The sequence below is a fragment of the Tamandua tetradactyla genome, chromosome 6, assembly GCF_023851605.1.
Source record: "Tamandua tetradactyla isolate mTamTet1 chromosome 6, mTamTet1.pri, whole genome shotgun sequence".
Lineage (NCBI taxonomy): Eukaryota > Metazoa > Chordata > Mammalia > Pilosa > Myrmecophagidae > Tamandua > Tamandua tetradactyla.
The window spans coordinates 163,654,574-163,682,324 of record NC_135332.1 but is presented as its reverse complement, the minus strand read 5'-3'; the positions used below and the strand labels follow the sequence as shown (position 1 = coordinate 163,682,324).

The 27,751-nt window shown below is 38.6% G+C and overlaps 1 long non-coding RNA gene across 1 annotated transcript; it reads left to right on the top strand.

Moving 5' to 3' along the window:
- The first annotated feature begins 12,204 nt into the window (after window positions 1–12,204).
- Window positions 12,205–19,479, top strand: LOC143686473 (uncharacterized). The gene is made up of 4 exons (XR_013177180.1): window positions 12,205–12,376; window positions 16,869–16,984; window positions 17,458–17,568; window positions 19,366–19,479. It is a non-coding gene; the product is annotated as an uncharacterized LOC143686473 (long non-coding RNA).
- Window positions 19,480–27,751: the final 8,272 nt, after the last annotated feature.

Below are 27,751 nucleotides of genomic sequence, written 5' to 3'. Positions count from 1 at the left end.
TCCACATAGACTTCAGCAAGTGCATTTAGGCAGGTTTCATGCAGGAACTTCTAAAATTGCCATTTGCTGTATGCGAAGTTAGTAAGGGGTTCAAGAAATCAGCAGGCTGTGTAAATCCTGGAAAATGTTTGTGAGCAAGGAAGTCTTGTACCATCCACAAGGGGTGGTGGCTTTTTATCTGAATCATGGGGTGGATGAGGAGCTATGCATCAGGAACATTAGGGAAAGAGGGGAGGGATTGCTGGGGTGGGATGAGGGTAAGGGAAAGGAAAACATTACCATAAAATCAGGCAGGTCAGTTGGTCAAACAGAGAGCTCAGGGAAGACACTCAGAGGTACTTGGGCAGAATAGAAAGTGATGGTGATTGGAAGTTCAAGTCCTGTAAGGGTTATTCTTTGAGACCCTGCTACCATAAATCTCAGTTTGCTTCTTCAAAAGAGCCCCTGGACCAGCAACAATCAACGGGTGAGAGTGGAGACAGGAGGTGGCACTATTTGCAATCTCCCATGGGGTTGTTTTAAACTATACATGATCCCAGATTAGAAGCGATGGATGTGGAAGGCAGGGGTGTGTGTGGAGGAAAGTATGTGTACTATTGGAAAAAAAGATACAGTTAGACGTCCAAGAACTAACTGACTAGCTGTATCAGATCAACCTTTTCCTTGAGAATAACCAAAAGCTGAATTTAAAAAAAAGAAACAAAAAACCAAATCAACATTTGAAGATATCTGAGAATTGCTAAGGCAGCCAGGATTTATGGAACCAAGAGCCCAGGAAGGAGTCAAGGCAGGCAGTACAATATCAGGCACTTCATTTTTTCAGGGCACTTGCAAGTTGAAAAGCAGGAGAGAGACTGAGGAGCTGAACAGAGCGTCTGACAGAACCATGGGACTGAGGAACAATCACTGAACTTGGAGCCTTCTAAGGCACTCACTCTAGGGGAAAGGGTGAACGGAAACCAGCCCAGCCCTCAAAAGGCAGAAGCCCAGCTTCAAATTAGTTGAATCCCCACATGGAAACAAAACAAAGTAAAAGAAAACAAGATAAAAGACAAGGCTATTCTCTCTCTCCTTCCTATCAGTTACCACAGAGGAAGGGCTTCCTCCCTTAACCAAGGCACGTCCTTCCTCCATCATTCTCATTACTTCTCCTCATTCTCTTTCCTGTAACCACACCAGAATGCTTTTCTTTTTCTTTCAGATCTAAAACTCTGTATTCCTTCGGCATTCTCTTTGCTTTGAATTCAGAGAGATTTTTTCCTTGCAACTAGTCTTCACAAGGGAAAGAGCTTCTCTGCGTAGAATGGACGGGCACTTCAGCTAGACACAGGGGCTTTCTCTAGGCTTCCTTTTATTCATCCCTAGATGATTTTCTTAAACATTATGTCAATATATCATAGAGTCCTTAATGTGTTAATTAAACACATTAACTTTCAATCTCATCCCTTCTCTTGTAACGGAGAAATTAGGATTTAGGGGATGATTATGATGACTGAATCATTATATACATACATCAGATTTTACTGTCTGGTATATTAGAGTAGAAAGAGGGAAATACTTGAAACCTCTGAACTGTAATCTAGCTGCTCAATTTCTGATAATGATTCTATAATGATATAGCCCTTATCTTGTGATTGTAAAAACCTCGTGACTGACCTTCACTTACCTCCTTATTCAGTTTCTCAACTTTAGAGTCTTATGATCATTAAAGACAGCCCCTAACGTTTACTAATGAAGGGCCTTAAATCAGCCCAGAACTAACCCACCCCAATCCAAGGCTATCTTGACAAAGCTGGATCTAACCAAAATTGGCCCACCTGACATACACAATAGCTTAAACTTTAACCTATAAGTGCTCTATACCTCATTATAATACTAAAAATCACACCCATTATCATATTAAGGTCCCCATTTTCTTACATATATTCTGTGACTAAGCATGTAATGAGTCTAAACATATTCAATGATTAGATCATCTCTAACCTCTTCATCTTGAGCCATTGGGCTGATTATCCTAAAACCTGCCCATCTTTTGATGCTATAAAACTATCAAAATTACTGCAGTGTGCGGGAGACAAACTTTGGGGCCAATAGGTGATTTCCTGCTTCATGCCTCACAATAAACCCTTTCTCTCCTTGAAACCCTGGTGTTTCAGGAATCAGTCATTTGGGCGCATGGGGAGAGAACCCACTGCTGTTGATTGGTATCACTCTCTTGTTTTATGCTCCAACCATTCTAAAACTTTATTTCATTCTCCAAGTAAGCCATGACTTTTCTCACATCTAGGTCTTTGCACAAGTAGGAAGTTTAACCATGGAGTCTCAACTCAGTAGTAGTGTGCAGACACGAACCAATCGTATTTTTCTTCAATAACTGCTGACAAGTATGCTTTGTTGAGCTGCCTTCCTATGAGAAATGTGAAATAAAATATACCTTGGTCTGAACCAATAACTTTACATTTGTTTCTGGTTAAAAGCAGTCTTAATTTTGGGCAGATAACCATTCACTCTCCAAGATCTTGGGCCTCTCTGAGATTATACATATCTGTATATATGAACGCACATATGCAGGCCGTGATCATGTGTCAGAATGGACAGTGATTGGGGGTGTTTATGGTTTTCTTTCTATCTGTCTCTCCACCTTCTTCCCAATGCCTGCTCTATTGATGGTGATGCAAAGTGTGTGTTTGTGTGTGTGTGTGTGTGTGTGTGTGTGTGTGTGTGTGTGTAGGGGTTGCAGGAGGGGTGGTGGAATGTCTTTTTTTATGTCATGTCAGTGGTACTGAGGCTATGGTTCACACATGGTTCACTATTTCTTTGCCTGGTGGTGTCAAGTGTTACTTGTTCTATACTGAGAGAGACCAATGGGAGCTTTATGGTGTAGTGTTTTAGGCAGTCTTTGAATGCCAGCTGACACCACTCCTTCTAAGAATGGAGAAGAAACACTCTGTGATTCAATGAAGATCCAACAAGAAAAGGAGATGACAGTCTTCTCTTCTTGTACCTTTTCTTTCTCCCCAACCCCAATACATACCTCTTTGAAAAAGCAAGTAATACCCTCAAAGTAGTGTACATTTTATACCCAGTTCTAACCCTCTTGGCAGAAACTATATGTTGTTGTACTCAACATTAATTCCTAATAACTTTTCTCAAGCGAGCGAGCTAAATATTTAATATTCCAACATTCCTAATTCCTAAAAGTGGCCATATGACAGAATGCTGGTTAAAGAGATAAAGAATAAAGACCTTAAGGAAAACTTTTATCTCTGAATTTAAATGAAAAACAAAGACTTGTTAGAAGAAAACCTTTTGCCCCTAAATTTTCCCTTTGCTTTCTGCATAGAACGTAAACATCACACTCAGAGGTAAAAGTAGGAGTAGCAGCCATCTTCTAACAACAAAGCAGAGGAAAAGATGAAGATGATCTGAAGGTTGCTCATCTGTGCCAGCACTGCTGGCCTCTGCATTTCACAACCCCCCATTGTTTAAGCTGTTGCACTGGGTTTTCTGTCATTGGTCGCTGAATATAATTCCTTATATGTATATAAAGCCGTATATGTAGCTGAATATATTCTCTATATAATTTTTAGCATCAGGTGGGAGGTTATAATGAAGGTTCTCTTGGAACGTCTCCATCAGTAAATTCTGTGTGGGGATGACTGGAAACAGTGGGGACATTTTTCTGAACTATGAAGTTGGGGCCATAGAGGTCTTTCTTTGGTCAGCTGTGTGCCATTTGCACAGTCGTTCCTGCCCAGGAGGAACCAGAAGCAGTTCAGTCATCACTAGGTCTCCTTATATACCAGTGCTGCTCTCTAGGTCAGGAACACTCTTCCATCCCACTTACCACCTGCTTATGTTTATTTTCTTTGTTTAGACATCAAGTTCTTCAGGAAAACATAGATGACCCTCCAAGTCTGACTTTGGTTCTCCCCATATGTTCTCCCATAAAACTCAGTGCTGAGCCCCAGAGAAGCAATGATAACATATTACTAGTAAAACACATTGCAATTGCCTTTGTATTTGTCTATAGACCTATGATTATCAAGGGCACAGACTGGGTCTTTTCATTCCTCAGTGCCTACATGGAGCCAGGCACATAGTAGAAAGTTGATAAATATTATTGATGGAATGATTGAAAACCAGGATATAAGGAAAAAAAATTTGTTATTTTAAAGCTAGTTACAGTATGAGTTGGTAACATTTGGAGCCAAGGAAAGAAGAGTTAATCTGAGAGAATTTTTTGGTGTAGAAAAAACACCTTATAATATGATCTTATTATGTAAATATAGGCTCCCATCAAATTTAGTCTGGGTGAGAGAAGCTAGAAAGGTGAAATGCTCTCCATAATAAAGTAAGAGAAAAGTCTGTGCTTTCAGCGCATGGCCTTGAAATCCTAGGTTAGAAGAAAAAGAAAGGGAGAGGGATCTCAATAGAGTGAGTTAGAGAGAGAGAGAGGTAGATCAGAGCCTAAGAGAGGAACGGTCCATGAGAAATTAAATCTCTGTGCTGTGAAGATTGAGGGTCTCCATAACTGTGGCATCTATTAATTACTCTCATTCTGTGACACCCCCCCCCCCCCAAAAAAAACATGCAGTAAAAATAAATTTCACTAACAACTTCTGGGAATGAAATGTGGGCAAGGCCATCGACACGTGGGTACAATTGTGGGGTGAGCAGACAGCAGACTCTGGAAATAAGATGACAAAGCTTGGATGATGCATTTGATGGGAGCAGGAATCCAGAATAAGAAGGGTTCAGGAGACCGCTAGATTAAAGAAACCTCTGGGATATTGGACGAATCTTACCAAGTATATGATTTGGAAGTTTTAGCCATTTTACTTATGCATTAATGGAAATTAACACCTGGAAAGCTATAGAACTGGGAGACACTTAAGTTGCACAAGAGATTTTCAACAGCCTGTAGTGTCCTTACATAGAAAAGCGATGGTTATTTTGGCACTATAGGTGGATAAACATAATCTAGAAGACAGGCAATGACATTATACAGGGGATTCATGTTTTGACTTTTGAATCTATACCATTATGATGCCCTACAGTGTAATGAGTCTAAGATTTGAAGTTTCAGTGTGACATAATGCTACTTTTTGATCTTTTTGGGGTAGAATTCCTTATACAAGTCAACTCTGTAAACAAACAGTTTGTGGTAAATGGCTTAAAAAATTAGAAAGTTCTGTTTTTTCATCTATTTAAGCAAGGTTTAAGTTTCAGCCTCATATGTGGCCCCCGGCTGTGCTTTGTTCATGCATGGTGCATCCGTTTTTATTCCACTCTGGTTTGGCTTCCAAAGTCTTCACTGGGTTTGAGTTTCACATGTCTGAAAGCCTAGGTAGCTATTCCTCTCTTCTTCAGCCCCCGTTCTCTATGAGGTTGCTTTTAAAAGATGTACAATGTTCTTCAAATTCTGGCTGGATTTCAAAGCAGATTTGAAATAAGGCTCCAGATGGAGACACCTACATGAATCCACAGGAAAAAACGACTAAAGAAAACAAGTAAATGTCACCATATTTATATATGTTACAAGCAGAACAGAACATATAAACATGTAGGCAAAAGTTCGTCTCTACATATTGATAATTCTCTACCCACCAGAGGCCCTTTCCTTATTGCTGAAAGTTGTTCCAGTTTAAATAACAGAGATTTATTAAAGGATCTTAGCAATATAAGCAAGATAGATTATTTACCCAAGATTTAGACCCAAATATTTGTTTGGAATTAAATAAAACTGGATTTTCTTTGTTACACTCTGATGTTGGTTGACTGACTGTTTGCCTTGAACACAACCTGCAAGGGGTTGGACCTTGTTCACGGCTGCATCCTAGTACACAGAAAAATGTAAGAAACATAGTAAGAGTTTAGAAAATATTTGTGGAATTAATAAATGATGCCTACATTCCAGAAATAAGGAAATAAATAAAAATGAGCTCATTGAAAATGTTTATTGATCTTGTTAAGAAGGAAACCCAAAGAGTAATGTGAGAGGGTAATTGGTGAGTCTACATCACCTAAGGTGATTTGAGGGAATGACATCTGAATGAGACCTGAAGGGTGAGATGCATTCACCCTGCCACAGGCAGTGAGAAGACTCTGGAAACCCAGAGGAAAGAAAGACTTCAGGCCATCCAGGAATTTAAAAGAGGGCAGCTGGAACAGACTGAATGAGAGGAAGAGTCATGTAAGTTTAGAGGGGTAAACAGAAGTCAGATTGTTTGGGGCCTTGAAGGCTGGGCAAGGAATTTTGAATTATCTGAAGATAATATAGAATATATTGGAGAATCTCATCAAAAGGTTTTGAGCAGTTTTATGTCATGATCTGATTTAGGATTTTAAATGTTATTCTGGGCATTCGATAAAGAAGAGATACAGGCAGCCAAGGATGCTGGTGGGCAAAAGGATGGTCTTTTCAACAGATAGTTCTGGGAAAACTGAATGGCACATGCAAAAAGAATGACGATGGACACTACTTCATGCTATCTACAAAAATTAAGTTAAAATGGATCAAGGACCTAAAGGTAAGAATTACAGTCATAAAACTCTTAGAAAATAGGATAGGGCAAATCTTCATGAATTTGGATTTTGCAATGGATTCTTAGGTAATGACACCCAAAGCAGAAACTCATACAAAAAATATCTTGCTAATTTAGATAATTTTCAACAACTACAAACTTTTGTGCATTAAGGACATTACTAAGAAAATGAAAAGTCAAACTACCTACTGGGAGAAAACAGTTTCAAATCACATATTTGGTGAGTTTAACATCCATGACATATGCAGAACTCCTACAACTCACCAACAAAAAGATAAGCGGCCAAATTAAAAAAAGAGCAAAGGATTTTTTTTTTTTTAATTTCCAAGTATATTTTAATAAGTAGTTATACAACAGATTTTAAAGTTTGGTATGGGTTACGGTTCCAAAATTTTTCATTTTTTCTTCTAACTGCTCTAAAGACACTGGATACCACAAGAAATATCAATATATTGATTCAGCAGTCATATTCGTTTGTAAAATCTGATCCTATTATACTCCTCCTCTGTTTTTTTTTTTTAAATAACATATATACAAAAAAACGATAATTTTCAAAAGTGCATTAAAGCATCTAGTTGTAAAACAGATTTCAGAGTTAGGTATGGGTTACAATTCCACAAATTTTAGGTTTTTATTTCTAGCTACTCTAAGGTACTGGAGACTAAAAGAAATATCAGTATAATGATTTAGCACTTATACTAATTGTTAAACCCGACCTTCTCTGTATAGCTCTACCACCACCTTTGATCTTTCTCTCACTCTTTAGGGTTATTTAGGCTATAGCCATTCTAACTTTTTCATGTTGGAAGGGGCTGTTCATAATATGGGATGGGGGATGGAGCTAGTTGATGTTCTGGAAAGGCTGGCCCTTCATGACTTACCTAGTCCAGAGACCCACTTAGAGCTTGTAGCTTTCTAGAAACTTACCCTAGTGCGTGGAAACTTTGTAGAATCTTATATAATGCCCTAAGTGTTCTTTAGGGTTGGCAGGGATGGTTTCGGTTGGGGTTTGGCAAACTATGATAGGTAGCAATATCTAACTGAAGCTTGCATAAGAGTAAACTCCAGAGTAGTCTCTTGACTTATTTGAACTCTCTCTGCCATTCATATGTTATTTGTTACACTTCCTTTCCCTCTTTTGGTCAGGATGGCATTGTGCCATCCCATGGTGCCAGGGCCAGACTCATTCCTGGCAGTCATCTCCCCTGCCACCAGGGAGACTTTCATTCTGGATGTCATGTCTATGAAGGGGAGAAGGCAATGGTTTCACTTGCAGAGTTGAGCTTAGAGAGAGTGAGGCCACATCTGAACAACCAAAGAGGTCCTCCAGAGGTGACTCTTAAACATATCTGTAGGTAGGCTAAGCTTCTCCACTACATACATAAGCTTCATAAGGGTAAGCCTCAAGATCAAGGGCTTGACCTATTGATTTGGGTGTCCCTAATGTTTGACACAGATCTGGGGTTTCTCCTGCAGTAAAGTTTAATAGTTCCATATTTTTTTCTCCCCTCCCTCGATAGACTTTGCTAAAATTTTTTGATTACCTGTTTAACATACTCTGGGATTGCATCCAGGCATTACAGTAAGCTATACAGGATTAAAGATTCCCTTACTCTGGGCTCCCTATGTTTGGATTGTTCAAATGATCTATTCAGACAGGTTGAGTTAGATTATGTGCTACTGAAACTTTAGGCTCTAGATAAAATAAACCTTTCTTCCTTCGGTCTCAAAGAGTAGGTGAAGTTCTAAAATATAGGCAATGTCTTCTTTACCCCTGTACTCTGAATTACCTTAATCCTGACCTGATCAGCTTAGAGTGAAGGATTTGAATAGATATTTCTCCAAAGATGATAAGCAAATGGTCAATAAGCACATAAAAAAATGTTCAACATCATTCATCATTATAGAAGTGCAAATAAAAATCATCATGAGATATCACTTCATACCCACTAGGATGGCTATTATTTTAAAAATCAAAAAAGGACACTAACAAGTGTTTGTGAGGATATAAAGAAATAGGAACAATTGTACATTGTTGGTGGGTATGCAAAATGGTGAGGCCCTTGTGGAAAACAGTTTGGCAGTTCCTCCAATAATTATAGAATTATCATATAACTATATTACTATGTGACTGAATTACTGCATGACCTGGCAATCCTATTTGTAGGTATATGCACAGAAGAACTAAAAGCAGGGACTAGTTTGCCTGCTTTCACCCTTTTTCCCCTTAGTTTCTTCTCAACATAACCACTAGAAGGATGTTTATAAACACAAATAGTCATGTGGATACAGTAAGGAAATCATTTAGGATTTAATGCCCCCTAATTTAAAATGAGCACCAAGAGGATGAAAATCTCTCCTTGTAGTGTCCCACTTCATGAACATGCATTGAAACTCAATTCAGCAAAGTATGACAAGTTTTGATGTAGCAGATCTGGGTTCAAATTCTGTTTGTGTCCCTTGTTAGTGACACGACCTTGAGCAAATTATTTAGCTTCTGCTCAAACATGTTTGGTCCCCTTATGAGCTCTCCACCAAACATGGACAAGAAGTAAGTAAGAGGTAAGTAAGAGGTTCTATACATTTCTTCATGTTTAAGTACATGTTTCAGAGCTCTGCTTCCTATTTACCTTCCTGATCTGACATTGTATGTTGATAAAATTTATGGTATCTTAATGTTACTGTTTTCCTTCCCCTCTCCTTGGACTGTCCTCTGACACCAGGCTTAGTCTTCACCCTAAGACACTTTCTTTGTTTCTTTCATCCAAGCCGCACTGTCATGGATCATTCTGTTCTGCACTCATTAAATACAGGCCTATGCCCAAATCAAAGAGAATCTGGAACTTGGTTTCCTCTTCAGACTGAAGAAAGTTTCCACAATTTCCCAAAAATAAGCAAAATAATTCTCATTACATGGGTACTTTGTGAAGATTAAAATGATATTAGGTATGAAACAAAACAGGCAGCATATGCCTAGCATATACAAATCAATAAATGTCAATTCTCCTCTTCCTTCCTCTGAATGTTAGGCAGGAGAACAAATGCACCATACTCACCCATCTCTCAGCCTCTGGGCTGCAAAGGGACTAAATCCAGGACTAACTCATGATTATAAGGAGAAGGCTGGGACCTACATGGGATTGCTTTTGGAAAGATAAAGAAAGTTTTCCTTTCTTTCCCTCTAAATATCTTTGCATTTTTTAAAATCCAATAGTGACAAATTGTTTCCTTAAGGCTTAATGAAATGGTCTTCTAAGATGAAGAGCTAGTAGAGTGCAGCCTTATTCTAGCCCCACTGGAAGAAGTTTCATATCCTTATACGTGTGCTTTTCACCAAAGATGATGTTTGTACACACTCTTAACACTTGGTAAAAATAGAATTTGCCATGTCTAATATGGAGATAAATATAATTTCCATTAAATGGACAGATACCAAACAGTCTAAAAGAGCAACTCAATGTAATTTAAATTTTCACCATTTAGGTCCTTGTTTAACAATTCAGTAATTCATCTTTGACTCTATATTCAGTGCTAGGTACAATATTGAACACTGGATACACAGGGGAGGCTAAAACAGACATGCTCCCTGCCCTCCTGGAGCTTTCAGTCTAGCAGAGAAGGCAGATAACATAATTAATTAAAAGGGCAACGTGATCCTTGGTGGGTAGGAACAAGGCATTCTGCAGACGTATGAAGAGATCTAATAAAGCCTGCCTTAAGGTAGTGGTCAGAACTGAAAAGACGGCTCAGGCAAGAAAACAGATGAAAGAGTTGAAAGGATGCTAGTGTGGTTAGAGACGAATAAGCGAATCAGGGACTGTGAAGTGAAGCTAGAGCTTCATTTCTTTTATCAGCTGGCTAATATTTCATTGTACGTTGGCTATCCATTCATTTGTTAATGGAGATGAGTTGTTTCTCACTCTGAATTGCAACTCTTAATTTCTTTGTCTACAATACTATTAGTCTATTTATACATATAAGGGCAGGTTTTGGCCTTGTATGCCATTGTGTTTTTAGTACCTAACATATCCTGCAAAAGTATACATTTGTTTTAGTTTGCTAAAGCTGCCAGAAAGCAACACATCAGAGATGGATTGGCTTTTAATAAGGGGATTGATTTAGTTAAAAATTCATAGTTCTTCGGAGGAAAGGCAGCTAGCTTTCACCTGAGTTTCTCTGTTACATGGAAAGGCACACAGCAATATCTGTTGGCCTTCTCTCCTGGCTTCAGGGCCCTTCCTGGGGGTGATTCCTTTTTGTATCTCCAAACATCTGAGCTGAGCTGCGAGCGCTGAGATGAGGATATTGAGCTGATTGGGCTGTGCTGTGCTGAGCTCTTTTCTGACCTCTCTCTTTTATGCTCCCAGCTAATTAAATTAAATGTCATTCATTGCAGAAGGCACTCCCCTTAGCTGACTGCAGATACAATCAGCCATGGATGAATTTCACATGCTGATGATTTAAGTTCACAGAAACAGAAAAATGGGGCATCATTACCTGGCCAAGTTGACACCTGACCCTAGCTATCACAATGTTCAATTAAAAGAAATAAGCAATACAATTGGATTAAAGCCCATAAAATAAAATAAATATCTATGAGTCCATGCAATATAAATAGTTAAATAAATAATTGGCCAAGAAATTAAGACAGTCTTTCCTTACATTAAAATTCCAATTATGAATGCAGTAGGAATGAAGGAAATAGAAAAATCATTGTTAGGCAAAAAACAACAGTCATAATTGTTGCAGACATTGACAATATGCTTAAATTAGTTGGCAGAAGTATGAGATGAAAAAGATATTTGCATAAAAGCACAGTATTTCTCTATAATCTCATTAATTACAACCATTACAAATAGTATATTTACAGTGAAGAACTATGGCAAGTACCATTTTAACCAAGTAATCAAACTTAACATCAGTAGTCATAAGGCCTGTCAATAAAATGTACTGCCCGATGTGATGAACTAAGAAGGGCATACCATCACCTGTGTTTTTTGTATGCTGCATGGCAGGGGTCACATTTCATTCTTTTTCCATGTGAGTATCCTATTATTGCAGCACCATCTGTTGATTTTTTTATTTGTTTTTTTCCTTTGTTTTATTTTTGATTGTTTGTTTTTGGGAAGTCCATGGGCCAGGAATTGAACCTGGGTCTCCTGCATGGCAGAGGAGAATTCTACCACTGAGCTACCCTTGCACCTGCCCCCGCCCCCAACATCACTTTTGTGGTATTCTTGCACAAATCACATAACCTCAATCTGATCATTTGATCATTAGGAAATACCTTAAAAATTCAAACTGAAGGGTATTGTACTAAATAATTGACCAGCACTTTTCAAAAGTGACAAGGTAATGAAAGAAAATGTAAGGACTAAAAATCAGTCACAGATTGGAGGACGCTTAGGATACATGACAATGGAATTCAAAGTGGGATCCTAAAACGGATCCTGGAGCAAAAGAAAGACACAGTGGGCAAACCAGTTTTGCTGCTTTATGTTTATGTACCCTATAAAAGTCCCATGTTCTCTTAATCCATCTCTGTGGGGGCAGACCTATTGTAGGTAGGACTTTTTGGTTATATTGCTTCCATGGAGATGTGACCCAACCCTTTGCAAGGTAGGTCATAATCAAGTTGCTGGAGTTCTGGCTGAAACTGGGTGAGAGCTCAGAGAGAGAAATTGCCTCAGGAGAAGCCAGAAAGACCCACAGGAGCTGAGAAAGCCATTCTGAAACCAGAATCCAAGAGAAAAGGACCAACGAATGTCCTAGATGCCTTCCCACATGACGGAGGAACCCCAGATACAAGCAGCCTTTCCTCAGAGAAAGTATCTTCTTCTTGATGCCTTAATCTTAATTCAGACATTTTCATGGCCTTAGAACTGTAAATTTGTAACCTAATTAATCCCCTTTGTAAAAGTCAGTACATTTCTGCTGTATTGCATTCTGGTAGCTTTAGCAAATCGAAACACCAATGAAATTTTAAAAATAGCTAAAGGTTAGAATAGTATTGTGTCAAGGCTAATTTCCTGGTTCTAGTTGTACTATGATTATGTAAGATGTTGACATTAGGGGAAGCTGGTATGAATGTATACGTGAACTTGCTGTATTTTAGCTACTATTCTGTAAGTCTAAAATTATTTCAAAATAAGAAATTAAAAAAGATGTGTTAAATAAATAAGATTTTTTTGCCCCCTTTCCTCAAACACCTATAATCTCTTTCAGACTCTCTACATTAGAGTTTTTTCCTTTCCTAATCCAGATTTCCTACTTAGGTATATTCATTTTTTTCTAAAATTTTAACCTTGATTTTTCCAGTCCTGATATATAGCTACTCATTTTTCAATTGTCCTATAATTTATGCCATGCAAAGAGGCCCTCCTGATTTATATTTCCTGCTACAACTTCCTATTACATGGAGATACAAAGCATAACATTATCCTCATCCACAAGGATAACTGACTACGGGCTAAATCACCAAAGCCTTAGATTATTTATCCATCTTTAGGCTCTGTGTAAGAGGTTTTTAAAAACAGTAAAGCCAAAATTTTAATCTCTACAATAACGTTCCCAAGAAAAATAACACGCCTAGGATGGTATGCTGACATTTTATGTGGTGGCTTTCACCAAGGAATGCAAAGCATTTTACAGTGATGAATTGTGGTAATTAGGTCTGGCATGTTGGACAAGTTCTGTAAGGCTTATTTTTACGAAGGAATAAAATACTGAGCCCAGAGTTTGGGTGTTTCATCCAACACCTACAGCAAACTGGCAGCAGGAAAGGTGAAGTCTGTCTTCTGAACTTCCATTTTTCTGCCTTCATTAAGAGTTCAATTCACTTCTCCATTTTTGAGATTTTTAATCTGCAGGTTGATAGTCTGGAGGCTAAAGATTCTGAAAAGTCAGCAGAGAGAAGTCTTTGCCCCATCTTACCTCCCAGATGCAGATGAATGAAATGAGAAGGTAGGTTAGGGATTTGCTGGGCACTCATTCTGAGGAGCTCAATTCCTCTGCTCAGAAAGTACACTTTCAATTCGTGTTTGCAATCGTTTGTTTTTGTTCTCAAGGAGACAAGCTATTTTTCTTTTCTCTTCTTTGGTGAAGTACACTATATTATAGGCACTACTTCAAAGGAAATAGTTGGATCAGGCTACACTGAAAATACCTAGCAACCTGCCATAAATTAAAAACTTTTCAGTGCAGTCAATATTTTTCAAATGTTTAAGATAGGAAATGTGGTGATTTCAAAATATTCAGCAAATGTATTCCTCAAGGATCACTCTTGCTGTCTCCTCACTCCTGGCTGCTGACTTATTCTAAGGAATCTTATCTTAAAAATGTTGACAATTAGAGAGAGCTAATAGGTGCTGGCTTTGGATTGAAGAGATTGGTATCCAGACTGGGAACCCTAGAATGCATATCTGAATAGACCTTTGTTCATCTCATATCAATTTGTACACTGAACATTTCTAAGAAATGTTAGAAGAAAACATACATTAGTACACCAAGGATTCTCTTCCTTTGGATTTGTTTTTGTCAGATGGCAACCTAATAGCTCTAAGAAAAATCTCCTCTTTTTCAGATATAGGGTTAATATTTCTTACAGCAGAGGAAGGTGTATGGGATTGAGGGAAATATATAAGATGATCATTGCATTAAATCCAGGCCAACCAGACTGAGGTGATCCTGGCTGCAAAGAAATCATTTAGTAATCGTTTGAAAAATACAGATTCCTAGGTCCCAATATTGAATATTGCGATTCAGTATAGCCAGGCAAAGAAATCATTACCTTGAATGATGCCAAGACTGAGTCATACTAGTGGTTTATGAGCTGGGGAAGTAGATATTATTTATTCAACCTTTCACCTATCCATCTATCTATCTGTCCATTAAATATGTGTTAAATATTAAGCCTCTCAAGTTAGACTCCCAACTATATGCTGTGTATAATTATGAACAATATATGATCATGGCCTTAAAGGCATTCAATCAGAGGGGAAGACAGGCAAGAAAATACACAATTATGGTGCATTCTGTGAAATATAACACAAGGGTATGCATATGGTAAAATGGCACCTATGAAAGCAGCACTAAACCTAGCCTTGAGGAGTTGGGAAAGATTTTTCAGAATAAATAGACCCTAAGCTGGTTCTAAAGGATCAGTAAGAGTTAGCCAAGTAAAAGAAAATTGGTAAAAAGGGCACTCTAGGCAGATGAGAAAGTGTGCACCAAGGCTCCAGAGGTGAAAATTATATTTTGCCGAGGAGAATTCCAATGTTCAGTAGAGCAAGAGTACATGAAGGTGACAGTGGATGCAGCAACAGATGAGACTGGAGAGTTAAGCACAGGTCATGAGGAAATCTATAGTAGAGTGATCTCATGTCCCTATTTGCCTGGGACAGTGTAGTTAATGCCTATTGTCCCAGCTTAATTTTTATGACACCCATCTTATGAGACCTCAAGGATTCCTTTTTCCCTTTTTCTGCCAACCAAGACCCTCAAGACCCATGTATTCATTCCTGTAGCTCCTTTCCCAGGTCAACTCCCATGGTCAGTTCTCTATTTCCCTGAATTCTGTGGCTCTAATCCTATTCCTAATTTCCAAGTCCATCTATCCCTACTTCTGATTCCTTTGATGCCCAGATCATGGTTGGATATCACCAAGGTAGCCTAATTTATTAAGAGATAATCTTCAGATTTATAATTGTTTGAAACAAGCATGTTTCCATTAAAACAACAAAATGACACCCCAAGATCTAAAAGCATGTGTCTTGAAGGCTTCACACTTTAGAAGTGGGGTCTATGGGCATAGTAGTCAAATATCCAGGATTACTATAACTGTTAAATCATATGTCTTGGGGTTTTTGGTTTAGAAAAATATGGTGTCTTTGAAGAACAATGGCTATAGATTTGAACCAGTTTCACCTTCCACCATAAACATTTCATTTACCCCACTTCCTCTCTCAATCCCTTCTTTCCTGTCTTTATTTCTTATATATGTCCCCCTTTTTCTTATGTTTTCTTCCTCTGCCTTATACATGTCAGCCTTTAATAATAGCCCCAGGGACCTCTAGTTATGTAGTTTGACTTCAAAGTCCTTTATATAGTCCACCCTCTTCCCACCAGGGAAACATGGCATATTTTTGCTTTCATCTATATGTTTGTTTATGCTGAGACTTGACCCATCAAACCTTGTATCCAAGCTTATTCTGCTGCGCTGAATTCCCATCTTCTCCAAAGAGGGCTTTCATTTTCTACTCTTGCCTGGAGTTGGCTCTCTTATCTTCTAACTTCCTGGCCCCAAATTTCTCTAGCATCAGTGATCTGAATCTCTCTCTACAGTATGGCAATTATGCTTTGTACTGTTACAAACTTTTTAATGTGTGTCTACTTGATCTTAACAACTAGGTTGAATGCTCTTGGTCAGAATTTTTGCCTAACCCATTCTTATATCACCAATGAAAACTGGCATAAATTTACACACAATAAATTATTGATTTATAGCATTTTAACCATTTGAGAAATGTAAAGAAATACCCCTTTTTATTCCTTCCTCCTGTACTTTTCTTTTTAGTTAACTTCCCAATCCCAATAGTGTCCTGTCGTGAAATAGCTCCCTCATGGTGGTTAGTCTAGTCATTAGAGAACTTGGGAGAAGTTACTTCTCACACGGAAAATGGGGATATCAAGTACCTGTTATTTCTATCCTCTAAATTGTGGTAAAGCCAAATAAAACAATGCATTATGATTTATGTAGAACTTATTTTGTGAGTGCATTGATGGAGGATTAATTAATACATACTTTTTATAAATGCTCAATAACCAGCCTGATAGCTTTCCTGTTTTCCTTTACTTCTCTTCTGGGCAGTTGGTCTTTTTCCTTAAGCCTAGGAATAATACACACTTCTTGAACATCTCAAAGCAAAAGTCTGGAGTGGGGTGGGGGAAATCATAGAACTCATTCTAGCAGCCTAGAATTATGTATATTTCTTTTTTCCCAATTTATAGAGATATTTCAACGGTCTAAAGTTATTGGTGGAACAATTCAATATGCTTTTAAAATGGCATTATGGGTCACGGAGGCATGGACATACTGATTTCTTAATGGAATCTAATGGAAGCTAAACAATGGAAGGCCTCCTTCCCCCAATCCTAGCTATGAAAGCTAATATATATCCACACCAGCCTTTCCTCTCTCCAATCATCCTTTAGGCAAAGGAGAAATCTTGGTGAAAAAAGACGGAAAAGAAGCATATTTGCATGATTTTTATCCTTCATTCTTTTACTCACTTATTCATTCTACAAATATTTATTGCTTAGACACTACGTGACAGGCATGGGTCCAGGCACTGGAGATCTAACAGTGAACAAAACAGAAAATCATCCCTGTGCTTAGGTGTTTATACTCTAAAAGGGAGAAACAGACAAAAAGAAAAGTAAGTAAATAAACAAATACAATAATTATAGCAGTTATGAAGAAAGTTAACAGGTTGATATGAGAGCAAATAATGGAGCGCAAGCTCTCTGTGATAGAATGGGCAGAGAGGGTCCCTCTGAGAATAGCACATACAAATTTCCAAGGATCCATGGGAAAAAACTTCTAGGCAAGGGAATGGCTAATGCAAAGGTGCTGAAGTAGGAAAAAAGCTTGACAAGTTCAAGAATCAGAAACGGTCTAAACTGTGGCTGAATAAAGGGCAACAAGGCAGGGAGTGAAGTTGGAGAAGCAGGTGGGCAAAAAATAGGAACGAGAATAGAAATGGGCAGGTTTTTAGGATCTGGATAAAAGGCATGGAGTCTCCATTCCTAAAAAGATGGACATAATTGATCATTGTTGATATCCTTAAGCAACCTACATCTCTTTTCTCCTAAAGCTGAAACTGCCTTGTAAACTTTGGTTTGTCTCCAGGCAGCGGTATATGAGCCGCCTTCTCTATCTCGGTCCTTCCTTTGTTGATTTTACTCAGGAAAACCCCCTGGTTTGGAGGCCATGAGAAGATACTGTCCATATGCAAATAAGGTAATTAGTCAACAAAAGTGGCCCCTCGAGGCTTTTTACAAATCACAAACTTTTCCTTTGATTTATAAACTCATGTATATTTGAAGGCAAACTTAATCCCCAAGGTTCTGATTCATTTACATTTATCTCATTACCATGCCATTCTTTTACAGTGGTTTGAAGTATAAGAAATCTCTCTTGAGACTTATTTATTTAAAAAACAAATGATTTTATTTGAAAAGTCCTTTCAACTCTTTTTATTCTTAAGAACAGGAAATTATGATTTTATAAAAACTAATAAATGGAAAAGCTCAAAGCTGAGTTCAGTACGAAACAGAAAATTTATGATGATTGTGTAAGTTTTGAATGGGCCAAAAGATTCACCCATGCATGATATAATGAGAAAACCAGACTTTGGTAAAATGAATAATGGTATCTTTTATATACATTAGAAAACTACAGAGTATTACTAAGAGGCAAGAGTTTCACTCTGCATATGTCTTTATCTTACCTCAATTTAGCAAGCCATGAAATTTCAGAAATTCCAGAAATACCAGACCTTGACAAACAAATTATCACATCATAAACTGATAGTATTTGAAGAGACTTTATAAAAGGTCATTGTACTGGTTAAGGCACTTTTAGTTGCCAGTGACAGATAATCTTCCCCAACTGGCCTTAAACTGAAGAAAAAATTAATTGGCTTATGTGAGTGAAAAAGTCAAGAACAGATGGGGTTTCAGGCATGGAGAATTTAGGGACTCAAACATTGTCATCATTGTGTCTTTGCATCTCCCAGCTTTGGCTTCTTCTCTTGGCTTCATGTATTGACAAGATGGCTGTAGGAAATTTGAGGCCATATGCTACCAGGTTCCATTCAAGTCTAATGGGGGATTAAAACAACAGTAACAAAAAACATATCCCTTCCTCAATAATTTTTAAAAACTCCCCAGATTTTAGTTCATTATTGCTATTTAGGTCAAAAGTTCATTTCTTAGCCAATCACTACACTGGAAGTATGTGCTTCTCTGATGGAACATGTCCCAGCTCTGTGCCCCCTGTGGAACTTCAGGGAGGGGTGAATTTAGATTGAACTGCAGGGATTGAGATGGGGAAGTGATATTCAAGAAGAAAACTGAGATATTGCTTGGTAGGTTGAAGTATGTATCCCAATGAACATATGTTCTTAATCTTTGTGTCTCTGTAGGTGTAATCCCATTGTAAATAGGATCTTTTGAAAATGTTATTTTTAGTTAAGATGTGGCAAACTGAACCGGGGGGGCTTTAATATGGATTATTGGTGGAAAAGCCAGAAAAGGAAAAGCCAGAAGTCAATAGAGCCAGAAGAGAAAGAAGAGGACATTGCCATGTGAAGCAGATATACCAGACAAGGAACCCCAAGTTTTCATGGGGAAAGCAAACCTTGCTGATACCTTGACTTTGAACTTCTTATAGCCTTAAACATCATGGGACAGTAAATTACTATTATTTAATCCATTCCATTGTGTGGTATTTCTGATAGCAGCTCTGGCAAACTAAGGTATATTGTTACCAGACAAAAAAGGTAATAAATGCTGGGTAGTAAAACAAACGATCTAAAACAAAGAAAGCCAAACAAAAATGTCCACTCCATAATCTACTGCACCCATTCATCTGATGTTGAATACCTGGAATTGGGAAAGTGAAATAGCGTCCTGGATCTAAATCCTAGCTTTGTCATAAATTAACTATGCAAGTGTGGCCAAGTCACTTCACCTCTCTGAGCCTCAGTATCCTCTATTCTTAAAGGAGGGAATTGAACTCAATGTTTTCTCCAAGTTTTCTTCCAGCTCCGAGATGGTAATGACCCCACGCTTGCCAAATGAGAATGGGAAGAGTCTTCTGGCCTGAGAACTCATGGAAAAGAAAACGGAAGCGGGCCCAGGTGCAGGGGAGAAAAGGGAGCCAGCAGACCCTGGGCCATAGAGTGAAGGAAGCAAAGAGAATGCTCAGGGGAGCAAGGTCAACTCCAGGACAGGACATCTCTCTGCAAACTGAGGAGCGACCCCAGTCTCTCCTGATTGCTCTGCAAGCGAGTGCACTGGAGCAGTGGTGATGGTTGCCATAGAAAGGGATAAATAGACTGTTGTTTGGTGCAATAACATGGTGTCCGCCAAAATGTTTCACACTCAAAATAAATATTATATGTAGCTCCAATAAGCAGTGTCTAATCTGAAAGATTAAAAAAAGTGTTTTTCTGAAGTAATTTAAGTACCACAATTCTACACATCCATAATTTGTCATCTAAAATCCTTAAAGTTATATGTGTTTTAAAATTGAAATTTGTTTTTCATTTTAAAAAGCAAATATGGAACATGCTTCGTGGATTCTATTCTAACAGTGGGGTACCGTACAGTACACTGTAAGCATATATATCACTATTTCTGTAGAAAAAGGCATGAATGTTCACACTGGGAGATAAATAAAGACTACAAAAAGGCTCCTGTCTGATCAAGTCAGATTTTACTGCCAACGAGTTTTGCAAAAAACTCAGTTTTCAGAGTTTTTTGGCTTTTAGAGTAGAAGATAAAGAATTGTGTGCCTATAAGTTGCCAGAATTGATTGAAATCATTTTAAGATAAAAGAGAGGACATTTTGAAAGTAAATACATTGAATTTTTTTCTTTACTGATGGTAAAGTACAATGAATTTACCTCCTTATATTTTTCTTCCGTGCCTAGTCTAAGTGTTCAATAATATTTGTAAAATAGTACAAATGTATTAAGTTAAATGTAACCTTTTTGCTAATTGGCTGTGTTCTCATCTCGTTGTCCCAAACTTCTACCAAGTGACCCACATCAAGTACATTGAACGGCATCTACAGCATTTGACAATTGACCACTCTCCCTGGGTATCTCTTTTATTGACTTCTGTCAACCATGTTGTATCTAAATCTTTAAATGATCCTTCTTGATTTTTTTCTTGGACTTCTTTTCCTCCGTTTATTCCATATGTGTTCATGTTCCTTGACATACTTCTCTTTGTCCTCTGCACATTTTTGATTGGTGAGCTAATAGATGCCCCAGGCATCACATGCTTCATGCACGCTCACATCTCCCAAAGCTGTATCACTACCTCAGATGGATCTGCTGTGATGGAGACCTGTTGGGGATTGAATCATGTCCCCCACAGAACCTATGTCCAGGTCCCAACCTCTGGTCCTGTGGGTGTGGACCTGTTATAAACAAGATCTCTTAAAGATGTTACTTCAGTTAAGGAGTGGCCTAACTGAATCAGGTTGGGCTTTAGTTCAGAGAGCTGGAGTCCTTTACAAACCGAATGAAATTCATGTAGAGAGGGAGCAAGCCATGGGGAGAAGCTGAAAGTCAATGGAAATTGGAGGAGAAAGGAGAAGACATTGCCATGCGTATTGCCAATTGACAGAAAAGAGAAAGACCAAGAATTACCAGTACCAAGCCCAGGACACCATAGTCTTCAGAGAGAAGGCATGGCCTTGCTGATACTTCGATTTTGGACTTGTCTTAGCCTCAACATTGTAAGCCAATAAATTCTAGCCAACTCATTGTAAGGGGTTGTTTTAGCAGCTGGGAAACTAAAATAGGATCTATAGTTGATGAGACGTTTCCAAAATAACTGCATCAATGAGTGTCAAATTGAATTTATTACCTTCTCTTACTTCACCCCTCAAGAGAGAATCCTGATAGTTATCATGTTCTATCATACCTAGTTTATAAATCTATCTTCTGTAAACATTTTTTTCTCTATCATTTACGCTGCCACTATCTTAATTCTGAACTTCCTCATCTCTTACCTAAATTATTCACTGACCTTCTAACTCATTTCCCTGTTTCCAGTTACCACTCCCACAATCCACCTGTCCATTTCTGTCAGAGAAACCTTCCTCAAACAAAAATCTAATCAAGCCCCAACACTGCTTCAAATCTTGTGGCTTCTATCACCCCAAGGTCAGACCCAAACCTCATTATTCAGACACATTCCAGGTGATCTGGCCTCTGTTTCTAGCCTCATTTCTGTCTTCCAGTCTGTGCTCCATTCACAGGAAACTATTTTTAAGTTCTTTCAACAAGCTCAAGATGCTTTACCTTGTTCTTTCGCACATAGTATTATCACTTTTTCTAAAACTGCTCATCTCCTTAAATGTCTAATTAACTTAAATTTGTGGTTCAGACATAGCTTAGACACCTCCCCTTCCAGGCACTTGCCCTTCCTAAGTGCCCAGTTGGGACCAGCATTCTCTGCCCCCATCTGTAGTACCCTCTTTATAAACCTATGGTAACCTGCTTTATAATGTCTATTTTCTTTCACAGGATTATTTTGCTCTCTGAGAGGAAAGGCCATGAAGTTCATATCCTCATGGCCTAGACAATGCCTGACCCAGAAATATTCCTCAAAAACTTGTGTTGGATGGAGGAATGAACACACGCACACAGCTCCTCACACAAGTTAAGGCCCCTAAAAAAGCATCCAATTTGCTCTTTTACTTTCCTAACATGTTAGATATTGGCTCATGAACTCTAGTGGTTCATTTTTTTCATTGTTCAAAATTCAGGACAGGACAGGTTATTTTCCAGTAACAAATATTCCCTAAACCTCAGCGCTCACATGACCTCAATCCTTCACAAAGGTCCCAGGCAGTGCAGGTTTCCCATATATCTGGAGTCCTGGAAGGTCTGAAACATTTAAGAACCAGTAGAATTTTAGACATGAATTTAAATTTTTTTCCATATTTAGGACTTTGTATTTGTGAGAAGAGGCACATAGTTTAACATCCCAGGTTGAGGAAAAAATCAACTTCTAGTTCCATATGAACTTATTTCATTCTTTTTCTACATCAGTGCCTGCAGCCATGACTGTCTCAGCCTCTAAGCTTGGGTATGCCCCCACCCCCACCCCGCACTCTGAGCTCATTTTCTAATTCTCTCCCTGTGAAATCCCTGAGTTTGTGGAAGGGACTGTCCTCAAGCCGTTCCTTCCTTATCTGTACTGGTTTAACAATGCTAGTCTCTATTGCAAAGAGTTGCCATGAAGAGTGAGTGAAACACTATATATGAAAAGTCCCAAGAACATGCCTGACACACAGTCTGTCTCCGATATTGTAGCAGCACACAGTTAAAGGGACACATTACAGCTTTCGGGCACTCTTATCATAAATCCCTCCACATCACTGTTAATTATCAGTGCCTATGAAGCATGCCAGTGTCATCCTTCATGCCTTATGATTCCCAGAGACTAAAGGATATGTGGCTATTTGTTTCTTCTCTGCTAAATTAAATACCATGCAACAGGTTAGCTTAAACAATGGGAATTTACTGGCTCATGGTTTTGAGGCTAGGAGAACTCCAAAATCAAGATGTCATGAAGGCCACACTTTCCCCCAGAGGATTGGTATTCTGGGGCTGGCTGCCAGCGATCCCTGGTCCTTGACTTTTCTGTTGTCACGTGGCAATGCATATGGAGGCACTCCCCTATGGCTTCTCTGGGTTCCACTGACTTCCAACTTCTGATTGCTCCTTGTGGCTCTCTCTCTCTCTCTCTCTCTCTCTCTCTCTCTCTCTCTCTGAGGCCTTTTCTATAAGGCCTTCAGTAATAGGATTAAGACCTATCCTGATTCAATTGGGTCACAGTTTAGCTGAAGTAACCTCATCAGAAAGTCCTATTTACAATGGGTTCATGCCTACAGGAAAGGATTAAATTTAAGAACATATTTTTCTGGGGTACATAAATCCAAGCCACCACACCAACCAACGCATGCATGCCATTCATTCACATTGAACAACAGATAAGTGTCTATAACTCAGTTCTTTGCAATGAATAATCCAATTTTATCATCTAAATGACAGTGTGTATTTTCAGTCATTAGTCTTGATGGATTTCGCTATGACTTCCAACAGCGATGCATCCATTCAAAGTTGTTAAGAGCTTGAAGGTTGAAGAATTTGCTTTTGCAGCTGTCAGAGTCTCCTCAGGGCTCCATCCCACCTTTGACATAATAATCTTTGGTTATCCTTGGTGTGGGATGGCATTATAAGTCCACCATATTTTTGTACTATTAGAGGCAGTCAAAGAATGTTATCCCAGTGACTGTCACACTTGTTGAGAACAAGGGTGGTACATTTATTAATCTTTCATAAATGGAACCTTATTTAAATTGCTTGAATTTGGGATATTAAGATGATGTTGTACTTAGAAATAGTACTGTCCTAGGAGTCTGGAAATCTGGCTTCTGAGATCTGGTTAGAGCTAATACTGTGATCCATTAACGTCAGCTTATTTCCATGTAGAACTAGAATAATATGTCTCCTTAGAAGACTTGTAAATATCAAATTATATTTGCTAATGTGTCTTTTTAAATGTTATTTTCATTTCTGCATGCAACTTACAATGCACATACTTTGTTATACATGCTGCATAAAACATTGAGCAATATGCAAAACCCCCAAAAGAGACTTTCACTATATTCCCAGTTTTTGCTGAAAACATTGCGTCTTTAAAATCAAGTTAGGTTTTCTACAAAGAGGTAACAATTACACACATCCCAATTCTACCACAACTAGGGTACAGAGATAATTTTTTTTTTGGCGTTGTTTTTAATTCTTTTGGTTTTGCTTTTCTGGAAGAGAAGGAAGGCCCATAGAAGAAAAGAGATTTTATACAAAATTGGAGATTTATGGCAATTTTTTGGGTGAATGATAATACAGTGTGAACTTTGCTTCTTAATATTGAAATTGGGTTATTAGATAAAAGCCAAATCTATTTGGGCTCATGTCTGTATGACCAGGGTAAAGTGAAGGTTCTCCTACTCTTTGTGGGGAAATGGCTGGCTACTGCCTGGCTAGTTTGGTAAAAAACAGCAGCTATAGCTCTTGCTTCAGTGTTTGCTGCTCAGTAAGATCAGAGCGATGCTTCACTTCTAGACTGGAAAAAACTGACACAGAAATTAAGAGACTTGTCCTAAACCTCATGACTGAGCCAAAATAGAAATGAATTCTACCTGTTTCCAAAACTTGTGCTCCTTTAACTGCATCTCTTGACAAGGCTGGTTGTGAGAATAAAACTGTGACTTTAAACAAAAAGGCAAGGGCAAAACTAGAATTTTTTACACAAGATACATAATTTTTTTCTCATTTTTTGCATTGCATGCTATGCATGATGGCATTAACTGTGTGTTATTATTAATTGCTAAATCAGCCTTAGGATTTTAAGTGACGTACCCAACCTCAGTAGGAAAGACAACATTCTGTGCCAAAATTGAATTTGATTAACAGTGAAATATTTTGAAAGGTATAGAAAATATAAGTTTTAATTGTAACATAGCGAGTGTATTAAGGACATGAAAGACACTGATGTCTAATTTCTTCCAGTGGACACAAGATATTCCAAGTACATTATTACTATTTATGCTTTTAACAATTAAAATTTGGCTAGAACTTTAAATGGGGCCTCATTTCTCATCTCCTACAAATGGCCTCAAACTGAATGTACACATTACTCTGAGGAAAGGGACTCAAGAGTATGCCATATTAAAATGGAAAATCTTTTATAAGCCTCCCCACGCATGAGCAGCTGCCTACAATCTCTAAAGTGTGCTCTGACTGCCCTCTCCTGGTTAGATGTAACAACAGCTAAAAGAGCAGTAAAGACCACTGGTTTTAGCCTTGCATACTTTCCCAACATCTGACTAATCCGAATTTAATAGAAATAAAAATTACCAAATAATTGAAAAGAGAAAGATAATATAATCTAAAGAGAAAAACATTAAGACCGAAAAAGAGTTCTGACTGGTGACTTTGCCTGGAAAATATAAACTTGATTAAACAGATTCCATGGGAAAGCATCCCAATGTTGGACTTATGTCTTGTGCTGGGTCATTTGACCGGCAGGGTTGTCCCACGGCTATCTATTGCGAGTGACCAGTACTTATCTGAGTTCTGGACAGCCTTGGTTTGAGTCTCATAAACTATGGAACAAGACTTACTGGACGCTAGAGACACCAATGTTGCCTTTATTTTTATTCCATTATACACTTTATATTCGGCATCCTTTGAAGTTCAATGGCAGATGTATAGACAGATATCTGGATAAGGTGCTAAAACAAAGGCAGCTGGAGATACATGGAAAAAAATTTTTTTTTCAGTGAAAATCACTCCAGCACTTCCTCCAACATTCACTCCTGTGATAAAATCTAAAAATTGTGTATCTAGTCAACTCTTTCCTTCCAGTTCAAAACTGTGACCTTGGAATCCACCAAACACTGAAAGCTGCTGCAGAGGTGGCTTATTCTTTCTTTTTAAGAGCTGGCACCCCATGCAGAGGTCTTTCCCCCAGAAGGCAAGAGAAGGCTCCCCTTAGGGTGTGCCTCCTTCTGTCTTCTGGCTGCCAGTCTGACATCTGTGGTCAAATGCCAGTATAACCTGGCTGAACAGATCTGGGCTCGATAAGGGAGGAGGAGATTACACCCCAAGGAGCTGCAAAGGACCCATGGGATTGAATGTTAAAGACGCATGATCAAGAGGGCCAGAACATAAGCCTGGATGAGCAAGAATTAATTAACTTCAGAGGATGGAGCAAACTCCCAGTTCAATTGCCAGGGAAGACAAGTGGAAGAAGGGATTAAAAAACTCAGGGAAGTGGGCATATTGGAATGATACATTATGTGAGGACAGAAGAATGAGGAAAATGACTGTAATTCACAGGAAGTCCTCGAGGATCCATAGTTCACAAGGCTCTCAGGGATGCACTGATGAGAGGGGCACCGGCATTACTAGGAAGGTCAGTGAAGGACCTTCTCTAAAGGCCATGAGTGATGGCAGGAGAGACATTAACAGAGCTTGGATCATTAATAGCAATGAGTGTGATATGGCTCTGAGGCAATATAGTCCAGATGGTGATACTAAACCACCAAAATCCAGAGGGCTGAAATTATGGAAAAGGTTAGCCAAGGAGCCTTGACCCACAGGCACTGAAGCAGGTGACTGATAGAAAATGGTATCCGTAGGGGCAAAAACAGATGGGCAAACAATGAGGGTTCGGCGAGGTTAAGTCTCTTGCTCTGTATCTGTATTTGTCAGGCTTCTCCAGAGAAACACACGCACATTCAGATATATAGATATTGATATGGATATAGATGAGTATGTGTGTGCAGAGAGCAAGAGCAAGAGAGTGAGATTTTATTTTAAGGAATTGGCTCTTGTAAAAATTCTAATTTTGGAGGCCAGGTGGCCATCCTGGAAATTTCGGTGAAGGTGCTGATGCGGTCCAAATTCTTAGAGGAAGCTTGGAGGCTAGAAATTCTGGTAAGAGTTGATGTCGAAGTCTTAAGGCAGAAATTCTTTGGATTCCCGGAACCCACAGTTCTTGCTCTTAAGAACTCCAGCTGACTGGATGAGGACCACCCACATTATGTGTATAATCTCTTTTATTTAAAGTTAACTGATTATAAATATTAATTCCATCAAGGAAATAACTTCCACAGCAACAACTAGACCAGTGTTTGACCAAATAACAGTACACCATATGCTAGCCAAGTTGACACATAAAATTAATCATCACAGTTATAAAATAATATGAAGACATCTAGGCCATCTGGACATTCCACAGAACATGATGTTGATCCATTACATTGATTACATCAGGGCAAGCTAGAGTAGGCTGGAAGCCTCTATAATACACGCACTCCAGAGCACATGAGACACACCCCATGAAGATTCAGGGATCTGCCTTTTCAAAATCTGTAGGTATCTAGTGGTCATTGGTGTGTCGAGATATGCCCTCCAAAGAAAAAGAGAAATTACTGCATCTTGCTTCCCTAACCATGAAGAAGAAAACAATGCTTTGTGGGTCTTTTCAAGTTTTCTGAAAGCAACATATTCCATCATGTAGGAATACTGCGTTGGCCCATTATGCTGGTTAACATAAAAGGAACCAGCTTAGATTGGAGTCTAGAGTGCACTGTAGCAGGTACAAGCTGTGGCACAAACAGCTTTACAGAATGGGCCACACAATAACGCAAGTCCCTGGGGTTCTGCAGCAAGATCATCCCATCTTTAGGAAAAGTTTTTACTATTTTACTGGGCTCTGGTACAGACAAATGCTAGAACATGGGACAGAAAGTAACCAGGTATCCGGAAATGCCTGTTTTGAGCTACATTATGTTGAGCCAATCAAGTCGTAAAGTCAGGTGGGCA